The sequence below is a fragment of the Culex quinquefasciatus genome, chromosome 1, assembly GCF_015732765.1.
Source record: "Culex quinquefasciatus strain JHB chromosome 1, VPISU_Cqui_1.0_pri_paternal, whole genome shotgun sequence".
In the NCBI taxonomy this organism is placed as follows: Eukaryota; Metazoa; Arthropoda; class Insecta; order Diptera; family Culicidae; genus Culex; species Culex quinquefasciatus.
Window position 1 is genome coordinate 100,066,019 of NC_051861.1, and position 16,755 is coordinate 100,082,773.

The following is a 16,755-nucleotide window of genomic DNA, read 5'->3' on the forward strand; positions in this document are numbered from 1 at the left end:
TAGTTTTTTCAGCGTTTTGGCTGTAGTGGCAAAATAATAGAAGAAACCCCTAATGTTTTTACATATTTGGAAAGATTACTGATTTTCCTACAAAGAAATGTCCTATGAGCATTTTTCTACGGAATCGGTCTTTTTTCTTTAATTTTATTATCTGTATTTTTTAATCCGGCTGAAACTTTTTTTTTGTACCTTCGGTATGCCCAAAGAAGCCATTTTGCATCATTAGTACGTTCATATAATATTCCATACAAATTTGGCAGCTGTCCATACAAAAATGATGTGTGAAAATTAAAAAATCTGTATCTTTTGAAGGAATTTTTTTGATCGATTTGGTGTCTTCGGCAATGTTGTAGGTATAAATATGAAAAAAAATGATATTTGGTAATTTTTATTTTTTGGGATTTTTAATTTCACTTTTCCTCACTACAACTTGATTGGCAAAAAACACTTCATTTGGCAAAGGTTTAAAAACAGGAAAATTGATGTTTTCTAAGTCTCGCCCAAACAACCCACAATTTTCTAATGTCAATATCTCAGCAACTAATGGTCCGATTTACAATGTTAAAATATGAAACATTCGTGAAATTTTCCGATCTTTTCGAAAACAATATTTAAAAAAAATAAATCAAGACTTACATTTCATAAGGGCGTAATAATGAGTGTTTGGTCCTTTTGAAATGTTAGTCTTGATTTAAAATTTTTGATTATACCTTTAACTTTGCCGAAGACACAAAATCGATCAAAAAATTCTTCAATCCTTCAAAAGTGGCAGATTTTTGAATTTTCACATATCATTTTTGCATTGACAGCTGCCAAATTTGTATGGAAAATTATATGACCGAACTAATGATGCAAAATGGCTTCTTTGGGCATACCGAAGGCACCAAAAAAGTTTCAGCCGGGTTATTTTTTTGTTTGGTTGAGACCACTGCGACCATACCTTTGATCTATTGCGGTATACCCAGCCGGATTGAAAAATACAAAAAAAGACCGAAAGACCGAAATTTCAGAGAATTGCTCATGTAGAATTAACAGTGCTGTAATGAATGGACAACATTGTAAAACTAAACTTTTAAACAAGACCAAGACAAACGCTACAGTTTTGCCAGCTTATTTTTTTAAACTATTGCTCTTCTACACATTATCACAAATTGAACAACAAATATTAATAAAATGAAATTTTTCATCAAAAAACTCGTATTGAAATTTGAAAAAGTGACTTTTTGGTGTAACTTCGCTAAGAATCGGTCGTTTAGGTATTTTCATGTTTTTTTAGAAATGTAGTTCTAATTTACCTCAAATTTTTTGGTCAAATTTTCCCTAGTTTTTGTTTAAATGCATTTGAAGAACCTTCAGTTATTGCATATTGCGAGATAAAATCACGTTTCTCCTTCGCTTTGAGTGACAGGAGATTATTGCCGCCTATCTACCGCAGAGCAAGTTGAACTGAAATTCTGCGTCGATTTGGCTATCAACGTGGTTTGTTTAGAATATTTTCCAAAAAGTCAGCTGAAAACTCAAGGCAACCTTTGACAACAGCCAAGAAATTGTTCTACGGTTGTCATGCGGCTGTTATGCGACCATTATCTTGCGGTCGTATCACCGCGCGTGAACTCTAATTATTGACGCCCGCAGTAATACCAAACGGGTAATGAAAAGGAAAAGTTGCAAGGAACACTAAATTTCTATGAATTTCAATTTCACATTCACATAAGTTGTAAAATTGTTATTTCGGTAAATAAAATGAATTAAATTGAAAAAAAAAATAAATATCTTGGATTATGATTTAGCTGATTTAACATAACGATAAATATCTTAGAATATCTTAGATTATGATTTAGCTGATTTAACTTAACGATAAATGAAAGTTGTTCCAAAGATTTTTTTGTCAAAAACATTTTTTTCCAACGTAAATTGAAACGATCAATTATTTTCTTGAAAAAGAGAAATGTATTAAACAGGTTTTTTATTTATTATTTTAAAATGTCTCATTCAAAACCAAATTTTTAAGAACAAACCTACTTCAAAAAATTTAACAAAGATTTTTGATATTTTCAAAACTCCATTTATATTAAATTATAATTGATATGTTCGTGAATCTCCACAACACAAACTTTTGTTTTTTTTATATTTAAACATTGTCAGGGGAATTTAAAAACAATATTTTCAAATATAAGTTCGAATACTAGGCTAGATACCAGAAACTCAAAACTATTTTTCTCTGAGAGCTCAATCTATTACTTTTCATTTGCGTCCAAGAGAGCTAAAATCTGTTGAAATTGAGCATTTTAGGCCACCCTAATGGCCAAACAAAAAAAACGGGTCTAATTTACAGTGATGATGGTGGTTATGGTGATTTACCTAGGAGCGGCCGTGGCTGACTGGTCACGGTGTTCGCTTTGTAAGCGAATGGTCCTGGGTTCGATTCCCATCTGCTCCCAACGAGAAAGTATAGGAAATATAAATCTTGAAACTCTGAACATGAACGAAAAATCAAAGTTGCGCTCGAGTCGAGGTTCGATCCCCCGTCCTTTGGATTGGTAAGCAAAAATGCTAACCACTATGCCTTCGCGACTTGGTTAGCTATGACTGGAATTAGGAATACACTCAAACCCCGATGGTTTGACACCAACTGTTGTCAAACGAACGGGGTCACTTTTTAGTTTGACACCCCTTTTACACGGAGTTCACACACACTATCAAATGTTTATTTTGATAGTGTGCGTGAGCGCCGGGTAAAATGTGACAGTTCGTCACTTTTTAGTTTGACTTCGACCAACCAACGGGGTACAAACTAAAAAAGTGTCAAACAAAAAAGTGACCAACCACCGGGGGTTGAATGTACTGTTACTATCAACTATATACGCGCTGGGTCCTTGTCCATAGGGACGTGGCGTTACATCGTTCTGCCACCTGCCCAAGTAACATTTTTTTTTTTGCAGAAGTTCTACAAGAGCTCTTCAAGATAGCTACAGCATAGCAGTTTGGACCACGGTAGGATAAAATTCTCTTCAAAACTTCTTCAGGAGTTTGGAAGAGTACTTGAAGAGAGTTTTATCCTACCGCGGTCCAAACTGCTATGATGTAGCTATCTTGAAGAGCTCTTGTAGAACTCCTGGAAAAAATGATAGGCGTTCTATCTCGCCCAGCAAAATGAAGTCGATAAAGTAGTCGGTTTCGATGAGCAAAAGTGGAAAATGTGGTCTAAAAATAGCGACGCCATCCCCCTATGGGTCACCGAAGCTAGGCAGAGCTAACACCTTCCAAATGCCTATGCGAGTTATTTGCATGTATAGAATGTAGATCTAAAAATACATGGAAATAACTCAATTTGTAAGAAGCGACCGCTTGGTCCCGTTTGGTTGGTTGCACACACACATGATGGTGATTTGTCAACAAATAACTTTATTTATGTTAATTTTTCGAAAGGTGTACAAACTTTTTTTGCACCTTTTTTGATTTCCGTAATAGTTTTTGTTATATAACTTTATATGGAAATCATTTTTTTTATGAACTTTTTGTAGCAAAATGTTAGGCATGAGTTTCTGAACAAAACGTAGTACTAGGTTTCTGTCAAACATTAATTTGTTTACATTTTCATCACAATATGCGTATAGTGCCCAAGGGGTGTAAATACTTGTTTTACATACTGTATGTTTCTGTTATCGTGGAAAATTTCTGCCTTTTCTAATCTAACACAAACGTCCACAAAGTCCAATTAAGCATGCTGGTAAGTCTTCCTGAATGGACGGTAATAACTAAATTTATGCCATTTTAATAACAAATACACGGAAAATCAATTCTCGAAATCGAGAATTAAATTCACGAATGCACGAACCACGAAGGAATATATGCACGTTTATAGTGCAAATGCACCATACTCATGATTAAATTCCTTCGTGGTTCTCACATTCGTGAACTAAATTCACGATTACGAGAATTGATGTTTTTTTCTGTGTACTGCTTAAATAATAGAAAGTGTGAAGGAATAACAAATCTTGCTATAAATAACATGAAATGTTATTAGCCTAGAATTTTCCAAAATCAAATAAAGTTATTCCCAGATTATTTTCGTCTGCTCGTGTTGTGCCTAGATTACGCCCAACCACTTTTCTTGTCTAAATTGATGATTGTAGTAAATCTGAGAACACCCCAAAATGTATTAGGGTAATTCTCTACCAACTCACACGAAATCGGGATAAGTTGCCTCGACCCCTCTTAAATTTGCGTGAAACTTTGTCCTAAGGGGTAACTTTTGCCCCTGATCACGAATCCGAGGTCCGTTTTTTTGATATCTCGTGACGGAGGGGTGGTACGACCCCTTCAATTTTTGAACTTGCGAAAAAGAGGTGTTTCAATAATTTGCAGCCTGAAACGGTGATGAGATAGAAATTTGGTGTCAAAGGGACTTTTATGTAAAATTAGACGCCCGATTTGATGGCGTACCGAAAAAACGTATTTTTCATCCAAAAAAGCACTAAAAATTTTTTAAAAGTTCTCCCATTTTCCGTTACTCGACTGTAAAAAAATTTGGAACATGTCATTTTATGGGAAATTTAATGTTCTTTTCGAATCTACATTGACCCAAAAGGGTCATTTTTTTATTTAGAACAAAAGTTTTGAAAAAGTTACTTTTTGCGTTTTTTTTTGTTTCGTCGTCCGTGTCTGTCGCGGGTGACCATGAACGGCCATGATCGATGACGACCAACTTTTTTTCGTAAAATCGCGATAACTCGTGATGTTTATAAGCAAACCCCTTATGTCTATATATATTTTTTTGTAATTGTCTGCTCTACAACTTTGTAAAACATTGTTACACTCTAAAAAATAACCCTGCAATGTTAGAAAAAACACGAAATTTTAAAATGAAAAATTTTGTTCTAAATAAAAAATGACCCTTTTGGGTCAATGTAGATTCGAAAAGTACATTAAATTTCCCATAAAATGACATGTTCCAAAAATTTTTACAGTCGAGTAACGGAAAATGGGAGGATTTTTAAAACTTTTTTAGTGTTTTTTTTTTATGAAAAATACGTTTTTTCGGAATTCTGAGTACACCATCAAATTGGGCGTCTAATTTTACCTAAAAGTCTCTTTGACACAAAATTTCTATCCCATCACCGTTTCAGGCTGCAAATTATTGAAAAACACCTCTTTTTCGCATGTTCAAAAATGGAAGGGGTCGTACCGCCCCTCCGTCACGAGATATCAAAAAATGGACCACGGATACGTGATCAGGGACAAAAGTTGCCCCTTAGGACAAAGTTTCACGCAAATCGAAGAGGGGTCGGGCCAACTGCTGTGTGAGTTGGCGGAGAATTACCCATTACAAAAATTAAAGTGGCCAGCCCTACTGCGTTGTGTTTGCCGCAGATATGATTCTGAGAACGGATCACATTTCACAAAATCTACAGGGGAGGAAGGATGCGTGAACTTACCCTACCAAACGCTCAGCTGTTATCGTGGGAACTTTTTTGTATAGAAAAAGCATAAGAATTATATTTTCAAAGTAAACAATTTTAAAGACAGTAAACAATGTTTGTATTTCTCCATTCCCGATTTTTGCAGATGTTTTTGAGAACTCTTATCTATAAAAATAATGTACAGGCTGAGAATTTTCAAATTTCGTTATGGTGGTGCCGAAAATTTTTCCCTTGAAAATTACACATTTTCAAGTAAGAATATCTCAAGTTAATGAAAAATACCCCAGATATTTTGTGTTGTGCTTTATCTCCCCTTTTAAATGGATCCTGTTTGTCAGAGGTATTTAAGTTTTAAAATTGCATCTTTTTATCTTAAATGGGTAATTCTCTACCAACTCACACGAAATCGGGAAAAGTTGCCCCGACCCCTCTTCGATTTGCGTGAAACTTTGTCCTAAGGGGTAACTTTTGTCCCTGATCACGAAACCGAGGTCCGTTTTTTGATATCTCGTGACGGAGGGCGGTACGACCTTCCATTTTGAACATGCGAAAAATGAGGTGTTTTTCAATAATTTGCAGCCTGAAACGGTGATGAGATAGAAATTTGGTGTCAAAGGGACTTTTATGTAAAATTAGACGCCCGATTTGATGGCGTACTCAGAATTCCGAAAAACGTATTTTCATCGAAAAACACTAAAAAGTTTTAAAAATTCTCCCATTTTCCGTTACTCGACTGTAAAAATTTTGGAACATGTCATTTTATGGGAAATTTAATGTACTTTTCGAATCTACATTGTCCCAGAAGGGTCATTTTTTCATTTAGAACAAAATTTTTCATTTTAAAATTTCGTGTTTTTTCTAACTTTGCAGGGTTATTTTTTAGAGTGTAACAATGTTCTACAAAGTTGTAGAGCAGACAATTACAAAAATTTTGATATATAGACATAAGGGGTTTGCTAATAAACATCACGAGTTATCGCGATTTTACGAAAAAAAGTTTTGAAAAAGTTACTTTTTGCGTTTCTCTTTGTTTCGTCGTCCGTGTCTGTCGCGGGTGACCATGAACGGCCATGATCGATGACGACCAACTTTTTCAAAACTTTTTTTCGTAGAATCGCGATAACTCGTGATGTTTATTAGCAAACCCCTTATGTCTATATATCAAAATTTTTGTAATTGTCTGCTCTACAACTTTGTAGAACATTGTTACACTCTAAAAAATAACCCTGCAAAGTTAGAAAAAACACGAAATTTTAAAATGAAAAATTTTGTTCTAGATGAAAAATGACCCTTCTGGGACAATGTAGATTCGAAAAGTACATTAAATTTCCCATAAAATGACATGTTCCAAAATTTTTACAGTCGAGTAACGGAAAATGGGAGAATTTTTAAAACTTTTTAGTGTTTTTTCGATGAAAATACGTTTTTTCGGAATTCTGAGTACGCCATCAAATCGGGCGTCTAATTTTACATAAAAGTCCCTTTGACACCAAATTTCTATCTCATCACCGTTTCAGGCTGCAAATTATTGAAAAACACCTCTTTTTTCACATGTTCAAAAATCGTACCGCCCCTCCGTCACGAGATATCAAAAAACGGACCTCGGATTCGTGATCAGGGACAAAAGTTACCCCTTAGGACAAAGTTTCACGCAAATCGAAGAGGGGTCGGGGCAACTGCTGTGTGAGTTGGCGGAGAATTACCCAAATAGCTGTCAATTTTAACACTTAAAAATTTCAAAAAAAGGGAAACGAAATTGTTTGCTTTTATAGCTCCAAAAGTGTGTAGAACAACATTTTTCTGTAAAACTTAACCCAGAATTGCTACGTTCAAAAACATATTTTCTTTTACAACATTAGATTGCAAGATAACATTTAGGTGATTTTGACAAATTTGCTTGGATTAACATGCCCAACAACTTTCTAGGAGAGAAAAAAAAAGTCCCGAAAATATTCCTAATCGTGAACCACTCTTATTATCAACCAATCCAAAAAAATCCTCTTCCAATTTGAAACAATTCTTCTGAAGGCGCTAAATCTTCCATCATTCTTCGGATAATCCTATTCCCACTTATTTTTTTCTGATTTGGATCACTGTGATGAATATAGAATCAGTTGAATGACTACTTTTCCAAAACAAATTCCTGTTTTATCTCAAGTTGTACCTTATGTTATCATTTTTTCAAAGTGAAGTTTGAATTGAACAATTACCGGAAATTGTTCTGCTAGTAATTTGTGACTTCGTACGCACGCCATCTGCCAAGAAGTTCTAACGACATTGTAGTCTACTTTAAGACTTGTTCAAGTTAATGACTACAAGAAGGCAATAGTGTATCCTTTGTCGCGCTTTTAATACTCTGAGTTAAACTTCATTTTTTCACAAAGTTCAAAGAAACCCTCCAACAATCTTGTACTCCTTTTTAATCCTGCCCACAATCACACTACACCTTTAGGCTAGTTGCCGTTCAAGACTCCCGCAAGTCTCCACCTGTTCGGCGGTATGTCCACAAAACCACCAGACAATCCTACCCAGACAATAAATAGTATACCGAGTGGAAAATGGTGGAAATGAGTGAAGAAAGTTTCTTTTCCCATTGAATGTCCCTCCTGGCGCTGACTGCTGGCTGGCTGCAGGAAACGATGATAAGAAAATCCGTTCCATTTTGAGTTTTCCTCCCTTCCCTCCCGTTTCACCCGGCCTTTTGATGCACGAAACAGAAATGAATTTTCCAGGATTAGTGCCCGGAAAACGGAACCGGTCCTCGTCGACAAGCTTTCATAGCGGGCTTGTTTGCTGAAATATGAAACAAAACGGGTACATGCTTGGTGCTCAATTTAAACAGCGAGACTGTTTACAATGCATGCTGGAACGAAGATTTAGCGTTTGATTTTGTGAAGCAGGCTATGACAGTTGGCAAGAGAGCAATATTTACGCAGTAGAAACAGATATTGTTTCGATGTAATTTTACTTAAATTTTTGTGGAATATGTAAAATTACACATAAGAGATGTATTTTTTTAATGTTATTTTACATATTTGTTGAGACAAAAACTATCAATAATCCCAGATGTAAAAAATTAAATGATTTTTCAAGTTAATGATTACTAACCCTAAATCTGAGTTTGTTTACATGAAGAACATCGTTGACCTCTGGAAGGTTCCGTCCCATAACACAACTGCGAAAAACTACTCAACACAACCGGTCATTTGTCTTAATTAGCAAACTCTTTTCCAGGACGATACTCGACGCCCTTGATGGCAGCTCGTAATTTATGGACATACACATCGCCTCACTGTGTACGAATGGCCATTAATCGATCGAAGCATGGAATGTAATTGAGCTGCCACGAGCTGACGAGCCTCGTAATTGATCTCAAGAATCAATTTGTTAGGATTTTGGTCTTTTGGTTCTACAAAATATATTGTTTGCTTTAATTTTTGATTACTGAACAATTTATTTTAGTTTTAATTCAAAACTTTTTAGTTTTCTTTAAATTTTTCAGTTTTATGTTGTTTTCAGGTTGTTTTCAGGTTGTTCTTATTGTTCTTGTTGTTCTTGTTGTTCTTGTTGTTCTTGTTGTTCTTGTTGTTCTTGTTGTTCTTGTTGTTCTTGTTGTTCTTGTTGTTCTTGTTGTTCTTGTTGTTCTTGTTGTTCTTGTTGTTCTTGTTGTCCTTGTTGTTCTTGTTGTTCTTGTTGTTCTTGTTGTTCTTGTTGTTCTTGTTGTTCTTGTTGTTCTTGTTGTTCTTGTTGTTCTTGTTGTTCTTGTTGTTCTTGTTGTTCTTGTTGTTCTTGTTGTTCTTGTTGTTCTTGTCTCTCTTGTTGTTCTTGTTGTTCATGTTGTTCATGTTGTTCTTGTTGTTCTTGTTGTTCTTGTTGTTCTTGTTGTTCTTGTTGTTCTTGTTGTTCTTGTTGTTCTTGTTGTTCTTGTTGTTCTTGTTGTTCTTGTTGTTCTTGTTGTTCTTGTTGTCCTTGTTGTTCTTGTTGTTCTTGTTGTTCTTGTTGTTCTTGTTGTTCTTGTTGTTCTTGTTGTTCTTGTTGTTCTTGTTGTTCTTGTTGTTCTTGTTGTTCTCGTTGTTCTTGTTGTTCTTGTTGTTCTTGTTGTTCTTGTTGTTCTTGTTGTTCTTGTTGTTCTTGTTGTTCTTGTTGTTCTTGTTGTTCTTGTTGTTCTTGTCTCTCTTGTTGTTCTTGTTGTTCATGTTGTTCATGTTGTTCTTGTTGTTCTTGTTGTTCTTGTTGTCCTTGTTGTTCTTGTTGTTCTTGTTGTTCTTGTTGTTTTTGTTGTTCTTGTTGTTCTTGTTGTTCTTGTTGTTCTTGTTGTTCTTGTTGTTCTTGTTGTTTTTGTTGTTCTTGTTGTCCTTGTTGTTCTTGTTGTTCTTGTTGTTCTTGTTGTTTTTGTTGTTCTTGTTGTTCTTGTTGTTCTTGTTGTTCTCGTTGTTCTTGTTGTTCTTGTTGTTCTTGTTGTTCTTGTTGTTCTTGTTGTTCTTGTTGTTCTTGTTGTTCTTGTTGTTCTTGTTGTTCTTGTTGTTCTTGTCTCTCTTGTTGTTCTTGTTGTTCTTGTTGTTCTTGTTGTTCTTGTTGTTCTTGTTGTTCTTGTTGTTCTTGTTGTCCTTGTTGTTCTTGTTGTTCTTGTTGTTCTTGTTGTTCTTGTTGTTCTTGTTGTTCTTGTTGTTCTTGTTGTTCTTGTTGTTCTTGTTGTTCTTGTTGTTCTCGTTGTTCTTGTTGTTCTTGTTGTTCTTGTTGTTCTTGTTGTTCTTGTTGTTCTTGTTGTTCTTGTTGTTCTTGTTGTTCTTGTTGTTCTTGTTGTTCTTGTCTCTCTTGTTGTTCTTGTTGTTCATGTTGTTCATGTTGTTCTTGTTGTTCTTGTTGTTCTTGTTGTCCTTGTTGTTCTTGTTGTTCTTGTTGTTCTTGTTGTTTTTGTTGTTCTTGTTGTTCTTGTTGTTCTTGTTGTTCTTGTTGTTCATGTTGTTCTTGTTGTTCTTGTTGTTCTTGTTGTTCTTGTTGTCCTTGTTGTTTTTGTTGTTCTTGTTGTTCTTGTTGTTCTTGTTGTCCTTGTTGTTTTTGTTGTTCTTGTTGTTCTTGTTGTTCTTGTTGTTCTTGTTGTTCTTGTTGTTCTTGTTGTTCTTGTTGTTCTTGTTGTTCTTGTTGTTCTTGTTGTTCTTGTTGTTCTTGTTGTTCTTGTTGTTCTTGTTGTTCTTGTTGTTCTTGTTGTTCTTGTTGTTCTTGTTGTTCTTGTTGTTCTTGTTGTTCTTGTTGTTCTTGTTGTTCTTGTTGTTCTTGTTGTTTTTGTTGTTCTTGTTGTTATTGTTGTTCTTGTTGTTCTTGTTGTTCTTGTTGTTCTTGTTGTTCTTGTTGTTCTTGTTGTTCTTGTTGTTCTTGTTGTTCTTGTTGTTCTTGTTCTTGTTGTTCTTGTTGTTCTTGTTGTTCTTGTTGTTCTTGTTGTTCTTGTTGTTCTTGTTGTTCTTGTTGTTCTTGTTGTTCTTGTTGTTCTTGTTGTTCTTGTTGTTCTTGTTGTTCTTGTTGTTCTTGTTGTTCTTGTTGTTCTTGTTGTTCTTGTTGTTCTTGTTGTTCTTGTTGTTCTTGTTGTTCTTGTTGTTCTTGTTGTTCTTGTTGTTCTTGTTGTTCTTGTTGTTCTTGTTGTTCTTGTTGTTCTTGTTGTTCTTGTTGTTTGTTGTTTGTTGTTTGTTGTTTGTTGTTTGTTGTTTGTTGTTTGTTGTTTGTTGTTTGTTGTTTGTTGTTTGTTGTTTGTTGTTTGTTGTTTGTTGTTTGTTGTTTGTTATCTGTTGTTTGTTGTTTGTTATTTTTTGTTGTGTATTATTCAATTTCAATTTTGCTTCTTTTCTGATGGTTTGTAGATTTTCAATTCTAATCATCATCCAGCTTCTTAAAGTCCAAACACAATTTTCTTAAATTCCCTCCCATTTTCACCTTCCGCCAATTCCCCTCACGGAAGACCAGCTGTAAAACGCCCTATATTTTCCCATAAAACCGCCCCATCATCACGTCTTTAATGGCTGTCCCCCTCCTTCACTTCCTGTTTCGTTCGTTTTCCTACGCGAAATGACTCAATTTATCACGTAATCCAAATCACTTGATCACCGCTGCCGTGCCATGTCTATGTGAATGAAAAGGGACAACAAAAAAGGACCAACATCAGCATCTCAATCAATTATGGTCACATCCACTTTTGGGGGGCCATTTTGAAGGTGGAAAAAGGAATGACTGTCATCAGATTTACCTTCTCTCTTTTTTGCGGGAGCTTAGCTGGCAAACCCTAATCATAGGTTATCAACTGTTGTCGCCACACTCTGACAGGTGACAATTTTTAAATAGAATAAATTTTAGATTTTTTGTACGTCTGCAAAAAAAATTTCGAGCTTTAAAAAAATTTCAAGAATTTTCCAGCAAGGTGTTCCAGAGGAATTCCATTCAGCATTGTGGTTCAACCTTTTCTAACCTCATTTCCCGGAACAGTGCTTCTTCGTCACGACAGATGTAACTCAAATTTGAGGCATTTTCCGCGAAGGTAAACCGATACACAAATCACCGATACAGCGTCATCTTGAACAAATCACTAAGCCCGTTCGACCGAAATAGCTAGTTTAGTTCCGTTGTCAAATTTCCATTTTGATAAATGTAATATTTCGCTCATTCGCTGCTCCAACCCCCAACTTCCCAGAAACTAAACCCCAAAATCTCCATTCATCCGCGCCACGTGCAGTCCTTTCGCCGAAAGTTTAATTAAATCAAAATCATTACTATTACCGCTCCAAGCTGAACAATGCTGTGGAGCCGGAGCGTAGGAAATTGTGCACACCTTGAGATAATCAAGTCGCGCTCATCGTTAACAAGACAAGCCCGTGATAGACGGCGTCTTTTCCATCCATTTCATGCCCGCCGCGCCAAGAATGCAAATTAAGGAAATTGAATCAATCTCCCGATGAGTTACACCAGGCCATTTCCGCATAATTTGAGCTGAGTCGAGGTTGGTGTTGGCAAGTGAAGAAAATAATCCCACCAAAATGTCATGTTTAAAGTTAATTAATTTCAAAATTGACTGCGACCTTCAACAAGAAAATCAGCTTAATTTTGCTAATAAAGATGTTGTCAAATAAAAAAAATCCAGATTCAGGCCTGACAGTTATGTGTCTTCGACAAAGTTTCAGGAATAAAATCATTTTATAAAAATTGGTCACCTTAAGATGTCCCAACACACAACCCTTTTAACAGTTTCATTGAGAAGAACCTGATAAATGGTCAAATCCGTAAAAATCATTTTGAACCAATCTTACCCCCCAGATCCAATGTCACCACTACTGACGGTAATAATCAAAAAACAATTTTTTCTGGTTCCTTTAAAAAAAAAGTTGAATTATGAAAGATTGAAAAATTAGTTGATTGAATACAACCTCTTTTTGATTAATTTAACCTAAAATAATGTGTAATAATGAAAAAATTCACCAGAAACTGACGCAATTTCACCAGTTCCTGTTGTAATATTACATATTTGTTGACACAAAATCTGTCGCCATTCCCACATAAAAACATCGGTAACAATCATTTTTTTTTTACTTTGTAGCGTCCAAGTTTTAATTTTTTTTTTCTTACTCTTTTGACTGTAGACATTTTTCTTTACATTTCGGAAATAATCTCGAATAATTTATAAAAATGTGTGAAGTTTTTCCCGATTCAAATATTTCTATTAACATCTGGAAACGCTATGATTTTTCAACAAATTTAGCCATATTTAAATAAAAAAAAATGGTAACATTTTTCCTAAAATGTCTTAACTTTTTCCTACAAATTTCCCGAATTATCAAAAAATTCGTTTCTAAAATTCAGGTATTCGAATGCTTTAACCATTAAAGCAGCTGTCAAATTTGTACGGAAAAATATTGCAACAAACCAATGTTAAACTCATATCTAAAAAAAATCGTTGATTTCTTGGAATTCCACATCAGTGAAATTGGGCTAACCGTCAAAGGCTATATTATTATGAAAATAACTTTGGTAGTCTAACACAAAGATACACGATACATAACTTAACAACAAGAGTAAGTATTTGGAAACCATTTCAAAAAATCATAAATTCGAAGATCTCTTAACTTAACATAGTAAAAATTAAAAATGCATTTACGGAAAAAAATATAAAAATGTAATTACAAGCCAAAATTTCAATCTTTCAGTGAAAAAAACATTGTAAAATGCAACATACACCCGTACAGTTGATATGTAATCATAAGTCTTAAAAAAAGTTTAGTTTACGAAAAAAAATGTAAATAAAAAGCTTTTTGCGGTGATGTACATTAAAAATTCAACAAAATTCCAACGATTTTTGAATTAATCCAAACAAGCTAAAAATGATTACAATCCTAGGGGAAAACATTTTAAATTGATTTCAATTGATTGCATTTAAAATTCCTTTAAAAGTTTGAACTTTAAAGGAATCATTTTTTTGCCCCCTCAAGAACCCTTAAGAATATTTAAAAATTAAGGAATTGAAATGAATGCGAATTTTATGAGAAATTATTTAAATTTGAGAATATTTAAAAATTGAGAAATTTTAGAAACTCTAATAATTCAGTAAAGTTTGATTAATTCAAATTAGATATAAAGTTAATGAAATTTAAAAAAAATATTAAAAATTTAAGAAGTCCACGAAATTAAAATGATTGAAAACAAAGAATATGCGTACTTTATCAAAATGACCAATTTTTGAATGTAAGCAGTGGCAAAAATCAAATCAAAATCAAATTATTCGCTCTACAGCATTGCCTTGGCGTTCCCGATTACGGGATTCCTACTCGAAACTTGATGTCCGAAGACTTGATTGTTGAGGCAATTGAAAACCTCTTTTTACACCTAAGCTTCCATCCACCCCGGGATTCGAACTGGCGACCTTTGGATTGTGAGTCCAACTGCCTACCAGCGACTCCACCGAGGCAGGACCCAGGGAGACGACTCCTACACCTGGACTGAGCTATCGACCTAACCTCTAGGTTAGACCGGGGCCAACATTTACTTCCCCATCCGACGGAAGGCGTGATCAGACAAATCTCGTCTTAAAATTTGCCACCGGGACCTTCTGGGATCGAACCCAGGCCGACTGGGTGAGAGGCAATCACGCTTACCCCTACACCACGGTCCCGGCAGTGGCACAGAACTTAAAAAAACTTATAAATTGAAGAAATTTAAATAATAAATTTGAAATGTTTATTCCAGGAATTGACGAAAATTTGGGAATTTAATGTTTTTTTAAATGCAAATGAATAATATTAAAACTCAGTCAAATTCAAGAAATTTGAAAACCAACTTGAACAATTCAATTTTAAAAAAAGTAATTCAAGCTTGAGGCTTGTTATTTTTGCAAGTAAATTCGGAAAATCAGTAACAATTTAAAAAAAGGAGGATGGGCAAATTTGTATGGGTACTGGCCCAAGAATGTACACGAATGAGACCGAATTAGACTTTTTTAGAAAAATCTCGCCGAGACATAAAAAAAGTCTCCTGGAACTACTCTTTAAACCTCGGTATTCAAAAGTTACAAGCAGTTGAAGTTTGAGAATTTTGGGTGAATATGTACAAAAAATCATATTTTTCAATTTTCTCAAATCACACATATTTTATTATGGATCTTGACTTCATTCGACGAGTATCAGTGAAATTCACCCATTCTCCTTTAAGAAATTAAAATTAAAAATTTAAAAAAATCTTCGATACCCAAGAAATTCAGTGAATTTCAACAATAAGTTGCTCAAGGGTACTTTATCCAAAGGTCTTATTTTTGTTTGCTAGCGGAGACAAGATCTCCAAATCCCGTAATTTAAAAATAAAGATAATAAGATTCGTTAAAAAATGAGATAATAAGATTCTGAAGCCTATCACAAAAAAAAGAAACTTAAAATAAAAAAAGGTGCAGTGGTAATCCTACAGGCATAACCATCATGACGAAGAACTTCGGACACAAAAATAAATGAAATTTTTAGAGTTTTTAATATTTGCGTTTCTTGGCGACAAAATCAATCAAGAAAAAGTTATTTCGTAAGATCTATTTATTTTTGCTCAAAGATGGTATTTTGACGCTTGATAACAAATAAAAAACTTTGAAATTTTCGAGCCAGTTTATATGAAATCATTTCATCAATTCTCTGTTAAACTTTCGGCATTGAACAATTTTCAAGAAATATTTTGCAAACAATAAAAATTATTACAAAGAGTCATTCTGAACCATGTGTTAAAAACACAACACACAAACCCTAGAGCTTGATACCCATATTGCCCCAACTCTTACGGTTCTGCAAATGTCCCCTTATCGGAACATCCCCGGGGCCTCCGGCCACTCCAGGTGGTTGCCAGTTCCAATAATCAACTTCCGCTCATGCCGGCTGGCATGTCTTGGCGTGTCCATGCCTCCAGGCCATCTGCTCTAGGGTCTCCAAGCCATCTGCTACCGGGCCTCCAGGCCATCTGCTCCTGATGTTGACTCGTCGACGTCCAGCAACAGAATGAATTTTCGGGACCGACCGAGCCGGGTTTTGTTAATTTAGATCGGGGACGTATGCCCCGCCTTTTTGCACCCATTCTCCTACATCTCCTTATTCGCTTTTTGCCGCGTCGACGATCCGAAAATTATGAGGTAGAGTGGGGGTGATTTTAGATACATCAATCTCACGTCTCTCGATTGACTGATTGGGAAACTGTTGTTCAACCAACCAGCGTGCGCTAAGAAGAGGGGAAATTTGCCGAGAGGGGAAGGTGAAACCAAAGCGTTTCATTTCGCTTCGCGAAATTTTGGATTGCTACCCTGTATAGAGCCCTAAGACGAAGTTCTTCGTCAAAAAAGGAATTAATGCCAAAAATTTTAGGAAGCTACGAAGTAAAATTTGAAAATTCCAAGAAATAAAAAAAAATATAATGAAATTCAAATGATCCAATCGAGTTAAAGAAGTTTGAAGAAATAAAGAAATAAAAAATAGGATTTAAAAATCATGAAAATTAAGAAATTTAAATAATTCAACAAAATTTAAATGAATGCCAAATTAAGCAAATAAATTAAAAACGCATGCTCAATGGATAATGGCGGGAAGTCAATTATTGTGTGAGTGATTTGCGTAGCACTCATTCCTTTCTGTGTGAAACGAACGAAAGTAGAATGTAAAAATCAGGTTGTCGTGGTGAAGACGATTGGAGCGTTCTGTCAGCTATCACAAACAAAGTCGAAATTTCGCTAGCACTGCTCATAATTAACTGAATTCTCATATAATTTTTTTTTCAATGATAGCAAAAATATGTTCAAAAACAATCTATTTTATCTTCCTTTTTTGATAAATTCTTG

At 34.8% G+C, this 16,755-nt stretch overlaps 1 protein-coding gene across 1 annotated transcript in view; it reads right to left on the reverse strand.

Moving 5' to 3' along the window:
• LOC6045823 (G-protein coupled receptor moody) overlaps positions 1-16,755 on the reverse strand; it is a 234,447-nt gene that overhangs the window by 94,116 nt on the left and 123,576 nt on the right. The window lies entirely within an intron of this gene.